Genomic DNA, 15,723 nt, shown 5'->3' with positions numbered 1-15,723 from the left:
TGGAAAATACTTATGGTAAGTATTAAACTTATATTATGAGATTATTATGATGAGACTTATAATAAGGATTAAATAATTATTTAATTATTATAAGGCTTATTTATTATTTAATTATAATTTAATTATTAAATACTTATGATTTAATAATTATAATTAGAAACTTATGATATGATTAATAATTCATTATTAATTAATAATACTTATGATATGATTTAAAATTTATTATTAATTAATAATACTTATATTATGGCTAATATTTAATTAATTAATTAATTACTTATGTTATATTAATTATATCATTAAAACTTATATTAACTTTAATAATTCATTTTAATTTAATTAAACTTATGTTATGACATATTTAGACATATTTAACTTTAATAAACATTATAACTTACATTATTATTACAACTTACACTTTTAAAATTAACGTTGACTATGTATGACCAAGGTTGACTTTTGAGTTGACTTTCGGTTGACTTTGACTTTCAGTTGACTTTTGTTGACTTTCTAATTAAGGAAACTTTCCTAACTTATAAACTTTCCTAAAATAGCAACTTTCTAAATTTGGAAACTTTCCAAAAATAGAAACTTTTCAAAAATAGAAACTTTCCAAAAATGAAAACCTGCTAAAAATAGAAACTTTCTAAAAATAGAAAGTGTGTGTCCGTAAGCTGTTCCAATCAAACCGATGCATATTGAGTATTGTTCTATGACTACTTGCAACATGTACAATAGCTATCATACTAAGACTTGACCTAAGTTAGTTATTTATATCGACCTGCTTTATTTATAGGTCGGCGTTGTGATCATTCCTGATCACTGTACTACATTTGCTGTTCGCTTAATTGTGTTGGTTACTTCGTTACTATTAAGGTGAGTTATAGTCCCATTTTTCTATTTTTAATCTTTTGGGATGAGAATACATGCAATTTATTTTATATTTGTGACAAGTGGAAGTTGGTTTAAATTATTCATTGTGAGTTGAACAAAAATATTCCCTAGTCTGGTAACTGTAATCACTGGTTTCTACTGGTGAATGCGAATCCTACGGATAGATCTATCGGGTTTGACAACCCCATTTCGAGCTAGTCGCGCTAGCAATTTATAATCGGAATGTTTAGTACTTCGTATTTTGTTGTAGATACACTTGTTCGGTGTATATTATTTATTGTGTTTAGCAAGGGTAAATAAAGGGTTAAGTGGTTACCAGGTGGCTCACGGAAAATGGAATAATGTTTTATTATATGTTTTCTAGCATATAATTTTGTGGTCCAAAAAGGAGTTTTTATGTTTTCAAACATAAATTTTTATGGTTTAAATTAAATATTATTTGTAATATTAAACCTATAATTCACTCAACATTTTTGTTGACAGTTACTCGCATGTTTTATTCTCAGGTTCATGATTGATTGCTTCCGCTGTGCTTAGAGAGTCTGCATATTTATGATGACAGCTTTTGTTAAACATTAACTTGCATTCTATTTTGATACATTTAATAGTGGATGTTGTTGACTTTGTTTAGGTCAACTTTTGGTTAAGTAATAGTGTATGGTTTTTCTAAACTTACATATTATGATAGGTTTCCTTTATAGGAAATCATTTTTAAATAAAGAATGCAAGGTTATTTATTAAATTCATATAGAGTTATGATCAAGCTGTGGGACCAAGATAACGATGGTCGTCAAGTGTACTTTGACGGGTCGTTAAACTGACCGAACTCAGCCTTTGTTTTAAACTACTTTCATAAACGAAACTTACTTTACGCCTTTTTGCTGATGATGAATGATGATGACCTTTAAGACCTTATTTACTTACTTTTAAACCTTTTGGGACGATTTACTGACTTAGTAATATTTGACTTAGGTTGAGGACTCGTTGGACCTTTCGGACCGATTACTTGCACACTTTTCCCGACTCTACTTTACCGCTACTTTATCATTGTGAGTTATAGCATTCCCTTTTTACTTTAACTTATTTTGGGAACTGAGAATACATGCGGATTTTATGTTTTACATACTAGGCACGAGTACTTAAACTTATATATGTGTGGGTTATATAACGGCAGAAACATTCCCTTTAGCTCGATAACGTTTAGTCATTGGTTTTTGAACCGGTGAACGCGAATCTTAGATATGGATCCATAGGGTTTGACATCCCCACTCGGGCTAGTAGTGCTAGCATTTAACGAGTGTTTAATACTTTGTAAACATACGCACTTACCAAGTGTACTTTCAGGGGGTATAAACGTTAAGTTAGTTACCAAGTGCCCACGGTTAACATATACTTTATCATACTGTTTTGAAACGCTATTTGTAGCACTGAAATCTCGTGGCCTACCTTACATACTGTTATACTTAAACTATAGCTCACCAACCTTTTTGTTGACGTTTTTAAGCATGTTTTTCTCAGGTGATTAAGGTTATTTGCTTCCGCTGTCGTGCTAGTCTTGTCGTAGACACCCGCTGCTCTAGTGTTATCACCGCATGAACTGTTTATCTTGTATTCAAACTTTAATACTTTTGAACTATGTTTTGTAACGACCTAAAGGTCACATACATTTATTCATGCTTGCTATTCGTAGAAGCATACTGTTGGTGTAAAAAAATTGACGTCGGTTATGACGTCATCTTTTTATCGTGAATGCAACTTCTTTTATTACAGCATATAGTACTTAACCTTGTAATGATCCTGTTGTTGATGATTCGTACACGATGGTTTTGTAAGGGGCATCGCATGGTGCACATCATTTGTTCATTCCGTCTTGTTGTTACATCACTTTTGTTTTTCGTTTTGTCGTCAAATGTACTAGCTTTTGCTGAACTTAATGTCAGTTTTTGAAAATGCGCTGTTTTACCCTGTTGTGTACAATTGACAATATACATATATACAAATATAAACATGCATGGTAATTTGAAATGGGACTTAAAATCCCACTTTCAAATCAAATATGAAATATTAGTACAAAATAATAAAAATATTAAACAATACATTAATGTATTACAATATCATATGGTTAAACATAAATAAAAATCATAAAAAGATAAAAATCATAGAAATCACCAACGGAACTATATCAATCTGGATAGGGGTTCCAGTTCATGTCGTCGTCCGGGTTCCATGGTTGGTGATAGGTGTACTGGTAGGCATGGTTAGGGTCGTAGAGAGTATATGGTGGTCTCATCTCGGGCTGGTGTGGAGGATAGTAAGCGGGTCGGGTCGAAATGTAGTGATCCTGAGGTGACAGCTGGCTTATAATCTGTCGCTGATGATAGTCCCATCTATCATGCTGTCATTGCCTGGAATGCTCGTAATCATTCCGGGCTTGCCACTGCTCCATCCGACTAAATCTTTCCCCGTTTGTCATATCTACCTCATCTACACGCTGGTAGACATCAGTCATAGCCTCCCTAATGACATCCCTAATGTCATCCGCTTCCTCCATTTCCTCATCTGAAACTCTCTCTACCTGAGGATGACTACCTTCATAGGGTACTGGCTGGTTACGTCTGCTCTTTAATACCTTAGCACCCTGATAGACCTTCATTCCTAAAGGCTCAACCTGTTCCCTACATTCCAAAAGTGGACCCCTTGGTCCCTATTTACACCCAAATACTCTCCAATGAGAGTAACAAAAATACCTCCTCCTATTATTCCCCCTTCCTGTATTCCTTCCACCATCTTAGACAAATAAAAACTAACACAGTAAGGGATATTAACAAAGCTTCTTGGGTCTCGAATACACTTTAGGTAAAATAAATCATGTAAGGTCATTTTCTCCTTGTTGTGACCTCTCTGTGCAATCGAGTTAGCCAGAAATCTATGAATTAAATGAAGTTCGGCTTTGTTAATATGTAAGTAGGAGTGTTTTCCTCCTAGCGTAAAAACATTATAGTTTGACATACGCCTCCAGACGGCGTTCGCGTCAAAATTCCTATCTACCCTTTCACCACGATAAATCAAATTCATAAAATCGGGTAGTAGTAATTCACCAGGAGTATATATCTGTAAAGCCCTGGCCATGACCAGCATGGACATCCTATACATCCTACGGCCAAGTATAAATTTAAGAAAACTTCTATCATCTAATCTATCTACATCTACATTTAATGCTATAGTACTCATCAGCTCAACACACCATTCCTTATATACAGGCCTACGAATGGTGAATAGACGTTCCCAATCGGTAAAAGAAGAACTGCCATACCTTTGAATCAGATGCTCCCTAACTGAGTTAGCTAGTTGGACCCTTTCCAAAGGATCCCAATCGATTACCCTTGGCACTTCTACATTTTTCGATAGCAGTTTGAATTTGTTACTTTGATATGCCGGGTAATCCCTCCAGCTTCTATCGAATCTCAGATTAGGATGCAACGGTATTCTACTGGTGGATGCATCAGAAATACTGTGAAGGCATCAACAAATTGTAGCGGATCATAATAAGGTACGTGTTGATCAGGCTGTTGTTGTGGTTCCTGTTGTTGTTCCGGTTCAGGCTCGTATTGCGGCTCACATTCTGGTTCAGGTTCCTGTTGTGGTTGTCTAGATGATGATGAAGCACCAGCAGTATCGGTTTTCTGCAAAACACATTAAACACAAAATTTGTGCATCCAAATATGCATTAGTGTTAGCAAAATAACAACTTGAAACAATTACAATAACATGTTAAATCAAAATTAAACTTATACACATTTTCACAATTTTATCAATTCTACACTTTTTCAAATAAGCCTATATGAAAATGTATACAAAGTTCATAAGCATTTAACTCAAATAACATGTCAAAATAGTCATTACTAACAATTAAACAAGTCTCAAATGGCAATTATATCAAATTAATCAAGTTCATGAATTTTGTACCTAAAAAGTCTACTTTAATCTCAAAAAAATATGTTTAGGATCAATGTTTGGATCATTTAGCTACCTAAACATGTTACACTACTTAATTTAGCAATAATTCATGATAAAAATTGGCCATAACCTGTTTATATCAAAAAGTCCCAAATTGCTCAAGAACACAAACCCTAGATTCCTAAAATTTTTGAAGTTTTTGGCTTCAAATCATGTTAAATAGCATCAATCTAGGTTATACATGCATAAAATACTAACAATTTAACACTAATTATACTAGAAATTAACAAAATCAAATTAGGTAAAATATTGGTATTTATCACAAAAACTAGAAAATTTATGAGTTTAGGGGTGTAATTTTTACCTTTTTGTTGAAGAATCCGAACCTAGGCATGATTAGAGCAAGAAATTTGACGAATTACGGTGAATTTTGGTGAAAAATTGATGAAATTAGAGGTGTTTTTGGAGTGTGGTTCGTATATGTGTGTGTGTTGTGGAGTGACAGAGAACAGCTCGCTGGTTCTTTTGTTCCTGGCCTGTATTCCAGCCTCATGCGATCGCATGAGGCTCCAGTGCAAACCCCATGCGATCGCATGGGGTCCGGGTACAGTACCATTTTTGCTTTTTTTTTAAAAAAAAAAACCCTTACTTAATAAAACATATATTTAAATTAATTTTTAAAAATTTGTTTCTTTTTAGGAGTGAGGGCGTTTCGGAACGATGTCCTAGTCCGTCCCTCGACAAAATTTTAAAAATTTATCATTTTTAAGCGCGATTTTAAAAATAAAGATTTTTGGGTTTTTTTAATGTTTTTGGAATACTTTAATTCAATAAGATTAAAAATAATGATAATAAAAGTTCTCGTCCCTCCCTTGGGTAGAGCAATTTCGGTTCAACGACCTAGTTTTCAACTCACGACGAATTTTAAAACTCACATTTTTAACTTAATGAAATAAAATACATTTTTGTTTTTAAATTCACACCAAACTTAAATTTAAAATGCATAAAATTAAAAATTCATATTATGAAAATTGAAAATTCACACCAAACTTTTATTATATTTTTGTTTTTATACATACAAACTTATATTAAAAATATTAATTTTTCAAATATTTACAAACTTAAATATATTGATTTTAAAAAGTTACATTAATAATTTAATATTAATTTTAAAAACAAAGTAAAAATAAAATTTAAAATCTTTTTGGTCTTTTATCCCACTTTAATCAATCAAATATTATCAAAAATATACGCCCCTCTTTTCGGTAAAGTAATTTCGACTATATTACCTAGTTTTACTCCTGACGAATTTTTGAAATATTTTGGGTTGATTGATTAAAGATATTTATACCTTAAGAATAAACGGTAAATTTTGCAGTGATGTAATAAATTTTTGTATGATATTAATAATTTCGGTCGCAAAACCTAATTTTATTGAGTATCAATTTAATACTTTATGGCGAACAACTTAGTCTTTATTATCAAAAGGTTAAAAGCAATAAAATAAAAATAAAAACTGTACATACTTACCTGTGAGATAGAATTCTCAGTGACCTGCTTTAGCCCACTCATAAGATAGTCGGACTAATTGGTTTTCCATAGCTACATAGGCATAACCTCGAGTGTTCAACGATTTTTCTTCGAAACATATGAATGGTCCTTCTCTGCATAAAGTAACAAATTCTGTATTTGAATATGTTTGATTCATCGAGCATTTTCCTTCGTGTGACCATTTTCCGCATTTGTGACATCTTTCAAGGTGTCGTGCTCTTCTTTTCGCTGCAGATTTTGATTTTCCTTTACCAAAATGTAACTTATTATGATCGTTTCTGAGTTCTTTTCTTACTCCGTCCAATTTGGCTCTTATTACTGATACCAGGTCACTCGAGAGTGTGTCATTATTACGTTTAGTGATCAAAGCGTGTAGCATTAGACCATGGTTTAGTTCACAGGAATTCTTCATCTCGTAAAACCTAAAAAATAAAAATTCAGAATGGGGGGAGAAGACTAGTTCTGTAGGGTCTGCTAGGGAAAGACCATTCGGATTCCATTCTCGGAAACTACACGAAAACAGAATATCTAACTCTAACAGAAATATATATTACCCTAAAAAGATTCGGACCTCCCCACACTTAGTTAGATGTGGTGTTGAAATTGTGATTAATGTTATTTTCAATTGGATCATCAACAATTTGTATATCTCTGACTTTTGCTTCAATCCATTTTTTGATTTCCTCCGTAGCTTTTACAAATTCAACTAACATCGCCTTTTCTTTTGGCGATAAATTGGATACTAATCGGTTACATAACTTAAAGTTTCCCTTAATCTTAGCATCGTGAATCCGTTTATAAAGTTTCTTCGTTGAACTGTTAAAAATGGGTTCATCTAATTTCGTATCATCAACGGGGTTCTTTGTGATCGGATCATCATTAAGTGTTTCTTCATCTTCCCCACACTTATGCGTTTTTATTGGTCTAACAGTTTTGGTTGGTGGAGATCTAAACTTTCGGTTCACAAAGGTGATCGATTTATCACCATCCCAAAGTGTCATTCTTCCTTCTCTTACATCAATGAATGCCTCGGTGGTTGCTAAAAATGGGCGACCTAAAATTAGAGGAATATCAAGGTTTTCCTCCATATTAATCACTATGAAGTTTGCAACAAAGGTCAAACTTCCCACGTTAATAAGTAAATTACTTGCTATTCCAACCGGGTGTTTAATGGTTAGGTCAAATGATTGAACACCTATTTTGGTTGGTTTTAATTTACCCATACCTAATCTTTTGTATAAGGAAAGAGGCATAATATTTGCACTTGCTCCTAAATCTGCGAGTCCATTATATACAGCACCATCATTAAGCAAGCAAGAAATGATAAATTCGCCCGGGTCTCCTACTTTAGTAAGTCGAGTTGGTTTGTAAACCTTTTTCGGGTGTTCTTTTCTTGGTTCTTTCACTTCTATTTGAACTTCTTGTTCACATTTTTCTTCATTTCTTGGAATGGGAGGTTTGTATAAGAATTCTTCTTCATCACTCCAATTTGAATCCTCCCTATTTTCTAATTTTGATTTTTCATATGTTGTTGATAACATATTTATGTTTTCATTTTGAAGGTTTTCTTGGGTGGTGAAATTATGATTGACTTCATTGTCAACTTCCATCGGACCATGTATGTAATGTTCAACTCTGTGACCATTAACTTTAAATTCAATCCCATTTGAATTTATTAACTCTACTGTTCCATATGGGAAAACTCTTTTGACTATAAATGGTCCAGACCATCTTGATTTCAATTTTCCAGAAAATAGCTTGAATCGTGAATTGAAAAGAAGAACTCTGTCTCCTTCCTTAAATTCTTTTGAACTTCTGATTCTTTTATCATGCCATTTCTTCGTTCTTTCCTTATAGATTAACGAATTTTCATATGCTTCATGTCTTAATTCTTCTAATTCGTTTATTTGACTTAACCGTAGACGTCCAACTTCATGTAAATCAAGATTACATGTCTTCAAAGCCCAAAATGCTTTGTGTTCAATTTCTACTGGAAGATGACATGCTTTTCCGTAAACGAGTTTAAAAGGTGTGGTTCCAATTGGAGTTTTGTAGGCTGTTCTAAAAGCCCAGAGTGCATCCTCCAATTTAATAGACCATTCTTTCCGATTTGATCCTACGGTTTTCTCTAGAATATGTTTTAAAGCTCGGTTGGTATTTTCTACTTGTCCACTTGTTTGTGGATGATAAGCAGTGGAGATTTTATGAGTTACTCCATATCTTTTAAGAACTTTCTCAAGTTGATTATTACAAAAATGAGTACCCCGATCACTTATTAAAGCTTTCGGTGTTCCAAACTTGGCAAAAAGACGTTTTAAAAAGTTGACTACAACTCGTGCATCGTTAGTTGGAAGAGCTTGTGCTTCCGCCCATTTAGATACATAATCAATGGCTACGAGAATGTATAGATTATTATGAGATTTTGGAAATGGACCCATAAAGTCAATACCCCAAATGTCAAATACTTCACATACTTGAATGATATTTTGTGGCATTTCATCACGTTGACTTATTTTTCCGGCCCTTTGACAAGCATCACCGGATTTGCAAAGAAGGTGTGCGTCTTTGAAAATTGTATTCCAATAGAATCCATCATCGTAAACTTTTCTTGCTGTGAGTTGAGGCCCATAATGCCCTCCTGTTGGTCCTGTGTGACAATGGTTTAAGATTTGACTAGCTTCATCTCCGAATACACATCGGCGTATTATTCCATCGGGACATCTTTTGAACAAATGTGGATCTTCTAAAAAATAGTGTTTTACATCACTAAAGAATTTCTTTCGTTTTTGGTACGACAACCCTTTTTCAAGGAATCCACATACTTAGTAGTTTGCAAAGTCAGCAAACCATGGAATTTCACTATAATTGATCTTCAAAAGATATTCATCAGGAAAGTTATCTTGTATGGCCGATTCATTTAGAACTTCTAATTCGGGATTTTCAAGACGAGAAAGATGATCAGCGGCGAGATTTTCTGCTCCTTTTTTGTCTCGGATTTCAATATCGAACTCTTATAAGAGTAAGATCCAAGGAATTAATCGTGGTTTGATATCTTGTTTTGAAAATAGGTATCTAAGAGCAGAATGGTCGGTATAGACCACCGTTTTAGCTAGAACGAGATATGAACGAAATTTGTCAAAAGCAAAGACAATAGCAAGGAGTTCTTTTTCGGCAGTTGTGTAATTCGTTTGTGCTCCTTGTAATGTCTTACTAGCGTAATAAATAGGTTGAAATCGTTTTTCAATCCTTTGTCCTAAAACGGCTCCCATTGCAAAATCACTTGCATCGCACATGAGTTCAAATGGTAGATTCCAATTTGGAGTTATCATGATCGGTGCATTAGTGAGTTTCTCTTTAAGAATATTAAAAGATTTGATACATTCATCCGAAAAGATGAATGGATCATCTTTTTCTAGGAGTTTATTCATAGGAGTGGCAATTTTAGAAAAATCTTTTATGAAACGTCGGTAAAAACCGGCATGCCCTAGAAAACTCCTAACTCCTCTTACATTGGTGGGATGTGGAAGTTTAGCAATTACATCTACTTTAGCTCTATCCACATCAATTCCTCCCTTTGAAATTTTATGTCCAAGAACGATGCCTTCTTTAACCATGAAATAGCATTTCTCCCAATTAAGTACTAGATTTGATTGTTCGCATCTAATAAGCATTCGTTCAAGATTAACTAGACATGATTCAAAAGTATCACCGAAGACTGAAAAGTCATCCATGAAAACTTCAATGCATTCTTCTATCATGTCGTGAAAAATCGCCATCATGCACCTTTGAAAGGTTGCAGGGGCATTGCAAAGTCCAAATGGCATGCGTTTATAAGCAAAAGTACCATAAGGGCACATGAACGTGGTTTTCTCTTGGTCCTCAGGTGCTATTGGAATTGGAAAATATCCGGAAAAACCATCAAGAAAACAATAGTAACTATTTTCGGCAAATCTTTCCAACATTTGATCAATGAAAGGTATGGGAAAGTGATCTTTTCTGGTGACGTCATTTAATTTTCTATAATCAATACAAACACGCCATCCTGTTACAGTCCTAGTAGGAATAAGCTCATTTTTCTCATTTGTAATGACAGTCATGCCACCCTTCTTAGGTACGCATTGAACTGGGCTTACTCATGGACTATCAGAGATTGGATAAATTAAACCTGCATCTAGCAGTTTAATAATTTCTTTTTTAACAACATCTTGCATATTAGGATTTAGTCTTCGTTGGCGTTGCACATACGTTTTATGACCTTCTTCCATAAGGATTTTATGTGTGCAATACGAAGGACTTATTCCTTTAATATCATGAATCTTCCATGCAATAGCTGGTTTATGAGCTTTTAGCACAGAAATGAGTTGAGATTTTTTATTTTCAGTAAGAGAAGACGATATTATTACAGGTAATTCAGTTTCACCATGTAAATAAGCGTATTCCAAATGGTTTGGAAGTGGCTTTAACTCTAATGTCGTTGGTTTTTCTATCGATGATTTGTATCAATATCTGTCTTCCTCTTTTAGCATTTGAATTTCTTCTGTTGTTGGTTCATATCCATTAGCCATAAGTGTAGCTAACATTTCAGTTTCATCAATTGGTTCAGTTCCTTCTCCTGAAGAACATTCTCCTGTTCCTTGTAATTCTGGAAAGTCTTCTAACAATTCTGCATGTGAATCTATAGTTTGAATATAATAACATGTATCATCTGCAGATTACGGTTGTTGCATGGCTCTATCAATAGAAAAGGTAACACTCTCGTCCTCTATACTTAGGGTCAGTTTTTTACCAAACACGTCTATTATTGCTTTAGCCGTGTTTAAGAATGGTCTTTCTAATATGAGAGGAACTCGAGAATCTTCTTCCATATCCTGAATAACAAAATCTACTGGAAATACTAAAGTACCAACTTTAACTAGCATGTTCTCCATTATCCCTCTAGGATATTTTACTGATCGATCGGCTAGTTGTATGCTTATTCGTGTTGGTTTCAATTCTCCAAGGTCTAGTTTAGCGTATAGTGAATACGGCATTAAATTTATACTAACACCTAAGTCTGCCAATGCTTCTATTGAACTAAGACTACCCAGAAAACATGGAATTGTGAAAATTCCTGGATCAGATAATTTTTCTGGTATCTTATTCAACAGCACTACAGAACAATTAGCATTCATAGTAACAGCCGAGAGTTCTTCCATTTTCTTTCTATTTGTGATTAGATCTTTCAGAAATTTAGCATATCTAGGCATTCCTGAAATCACATCAATGAAAGGAAGATTTACATTTATTTGTTTAAACATATCCAAGAATTTGGATTGCTAGGCTTCAAGTATCTCTTTTCTCATTTTACTCGGGTAAGGAAGTGGTGGTTGGTATGGTTTAACATAAGGTTTTGCCTTAACTGTGTTATCTTCATTAACCTTTTCAACTACCGGTTATGTTTCCTTATCTTGCTCAGGTTGTGGTTCTTGTGGAGTAGGAATAGCTTCATCAGAAATTACAGGCATTTCAAGTGGTTTAAGTGTAATACCACTACTTGTGGTAATGGCTTTAGCTGTTTCATTCCGAGGGTTTGCATTTGTATCACTAGGTAAACTTCCCGGTTTTCTTTCACCTATCAACCTTGCTAGGTTGCTCACTTCTTGTTCCAAATTTTGAATAGAAGCTTGTTGATTTCTAAATGCTTGAGCATTTTGTTCATTCATTTGTTTCTGAGATGTGAAAAATTGAGTTTGAGATTCAACTAGCTTTGACATCATGTCTTCAAAATTTGGCTTTTTATCATCGGTTTGTGGTGGTTTGTTTTGAAAAATAGGTCTTTATTGATTGTAAGTATTATTGGATAATTGTTGATTGCTTGAACCTTGTTGGTTGTTGTATGGAACATTTCGGTTATAATTCTGGTTTTGATTATAAATTGATCTTGGCGGTTGATAATTATTCTGATAATTATTTCCAGGCCTTTGGTTTATGTATGAAACATTCTCTCTTTGTTCCATTGTTAGTTCACTATTGAGACAATCTTTTATTAAATGTGGTCCTCCACACTGCTCACAACTAATTCTTATTAAGTGGATATCTTTAGTCATCTTTTCCATTCGTCTCTCGACAGCATCTATCTTTGCAGAAATGGAATCGAAGTCATGGCTAGAATCGGCTCTAGCTGCTTTAGATGATCTAACAATATCTTTTTCTTGGTGCCACTCATGTGAGTGGGAAGCAGTGTTATCAATAATTTTATAAGCGTCAGTTGCGGTTTTCTTCATAATAGAACTACCAGCTGCTATATCGATATCTTTTCTTGTAGTGATGTCGCATCCTTGGTAGAATATTTGTACTATTTGACAAGTGTCTAAACCATTTTGCGGACAACCTCTTAATAACTTTCCAAATCTGGTCCAAGCTTCATATAGAGTTTCATTTGGCTTTTGTGTGAACGTAACAATTTCTCCTTGAAGTCTCACGGCTTTAGATGCCGGAAAGAATTGTTTAAGAAATTTTTCAACTAAAACGTCCCATGTATCAATCGCCCCTTCAGGTAACGATTCTAACCAATCTTTGGCTTCTCCCTTTAAAGTCCAGGGAAATAACATGAGATATATCTGTTCATCCTCAACTTCTCGAATTTTAAATAAAGTACAGATCCTATTAAAGGTACGAAGATGCTCATTTGGATCTTCCTTCGGCGCACCACTAAATTGGCATTGATTAGTTACCATGTGTAGAATTTGTCCTTTGATTTCATAATCTGGCGCATTAATGTCAGGTTGAGTAATTGCGTGACCTTGGCCAGTGCGTTTAGCTCTCATTCGGTCTTCCATACTTAGAGGTTCCAGATTTTCCATTATTGAATTTGTTGAATCTGAATCACTATAGGATTCTGATTTAATGGTTGGTTCCTCAACAATCTCTGTTTGAATGATTGGTGGTTCCGGAGGAAAGATTAATGGTTCAGGATCTCGAAATCGTCCCTGAATATTCTCCGGATTCTCAATTGTGAGGTCGGGTTCAAAAAATGGATTATCGGAAATTTGAATTGGAGTACTTGGTCGAATGGATGACGATTCTAAAGAAAAATCAACGGCGACAATATTTGCTAGATGTCTTGATCGAGTTACAGGTGGTGAACGTACAAAAGGTGGTGAACGTTTTGCTCGGTGCATTCACTGAATATCCTATTAGTTATAAAAAATAAAAATTATATAAGTTATCAAATTAAAAGACTTTTCTGCTTTTGCCCACGTTTCGAATAGCCAATAGATGCAGCAGGGAGCCAGAACCCTTTAAATCGGAAGCTCACAACTCAGCCACTAACAAATCCAACTATTACTACGAAGGAGAAAATTTGGATGTCTATCAATTTAACCACTTAAAATAATTTTTCGTTGAAATTTAAAGAAATTTTAGAGAAGAAATAGAAAATTCTAAGTCCTAAAAACTAGAGTGTCGCGAAATAAAAAAGAAAAAGAGCGCGTCGAAAAAACGTCGAAAAATAAAAGGTCGAAAAATAATAGGCGTCGAAAAATAAAAATAAGAAAGTAGCGCGTCGAAACTTAAAAAAGAACTAAAAACTAAGAATTAAAAGTTGCGTCTAAAAATATTAAAGCTTAAAAGAAATACTATATCCCAAATGGCAATAACTTAAAAAGTACTAAAATATAAAAACGGCGTCGCAAAATTCTAAAGCACCTAAATTTTAGTCTAAAGAAAAAGCACTTAAGGGATTTTACGGCAAAGCCTAAAAATCTAGAAATAAAAATAACTATGGCAAAAACTATGACTTAAAACTAAATACGAGCGAAAAATAAAAATATTACGCTAAAACAAATAAAAAGATACAAAATATAAAAATATACTTAAAGTTGTAAAAAGTACAATTTTTATAAAAATATTATTTTTATATTATTTATTTTATAAAACTATTAATTTTATAATTTATTAAAACTAATTAAACTAAATAATACAAATTAATTAAAAACTAAACTAAATAATAAATAAATGAAAACCTAATTAGGGTTTAAAAAAATAATAAATATAATTATAATCTAACCCTAAACTGGTCGTACCAGGTACCAGACCAGTCAAATCAGGTCATGCGATCGCATGACCTGACCGTTGTAATACCATGCGGTCGCATGGTCTGCGAATTTGGGCCAGACTTTGGGCTGCTACAGTGATCGGGCCGAGTGGTTTACTATTTTTTTTTTCTGTTTTCTGTTTTAGATTAAATAAAATATAAATAACTTAAATAAAAATTTAATTTTAAAAACTAAAATAAAAATACTTTTATAAATTTTTAACAACTCTTAACAACAAATATATAGATTTTTTTTTATATTTTTGTATTAAAATGTATTTTTACAAAAACGTATTTTTACAAAAAACGTATTTTTACAAAAGTAAACTAAAAATCTTTTTTATATATATATAGTGTTTTGCTTCCGGCGTTTGACTTTCCCAGGCAGCGGCGCCAAAAATACTTGATGTGTGCGAGGTGGTGTATAAAATAGTTATATTTTTACAAGGAAATACTATTAAATACGATACAATTTTAGACAAGTGATTTATTTATTTATAGAGTGGATATACCTAAACCTTGCTACAACACTTATAGGCAGTGTACCTAATCGTACAATAGTGTAGTTTTTAGTAAGTCCGGTTCGTCCACAGGGAACTCTAGCCAAGCTTAACGCTATATTTGTAACTTATAATTGTAAAAATACAAAAATATATATAAGTAGTATTATTATTATAAAAGGGGGTTTTTACCGTTTAATGTGTAGTGACCCGAACTTTTCCATGTTTATATATATTAATTGAGATTGATATTTACATGATTAAATGTTTCCAACATGTTAAGCAATCAAACTTGTTAAGACTTGATTAATTGAAATATGTTTCATATAGACAATTGACCACCCAAGTTGACCGGTGATTCACGAACGTTAAAACTTGTAAAAACTATATGATGACATATATATGGATATATATATATATATATATATATATATATATATATATATATATATATATATATATATATATAGTTAACATGATACTATGATAAGTAAACATATCATTAAGTATATTAACAATGAACTACATATGTAAAAACAAGACTACTAACTTAATGATTTTTAAACGAGACATATATGTAACGATTATCGTTGTAAAGACATTTAATGTATATATATCATATTAAGAGATATTCATACATGATAATATCATGATAATATAATAATTTAAAATCTCATTTGATATTATAAACATTGGGTTAACAACATTTAACAAGATCGTTAACCTAAAGGTTTCAAAACAACACTT

Source organism: Rutidosis leptorrhynchoides, chromosome 10 (assembly GCF_046630445.1).
Source record: "Rutidosis leptorrhynchoides isolate AG116_Rl617_1_P2 chromosome 10, CSIRO_AGI_Rlap_v1, whole genome shotgun sequence".
Taxonomy (NCBI): Eukaryota; Viridiplantae; Streptophyta; class Magnoliopsida; order Asterales; family Asteraceae; genus Rutidosis; species Rutidosis leptorrhynchoides.
The sequence above is the reverse complement of the archived record's forward strand: the minus strand, read 5'-3'. Positions refer to the sequence as shown.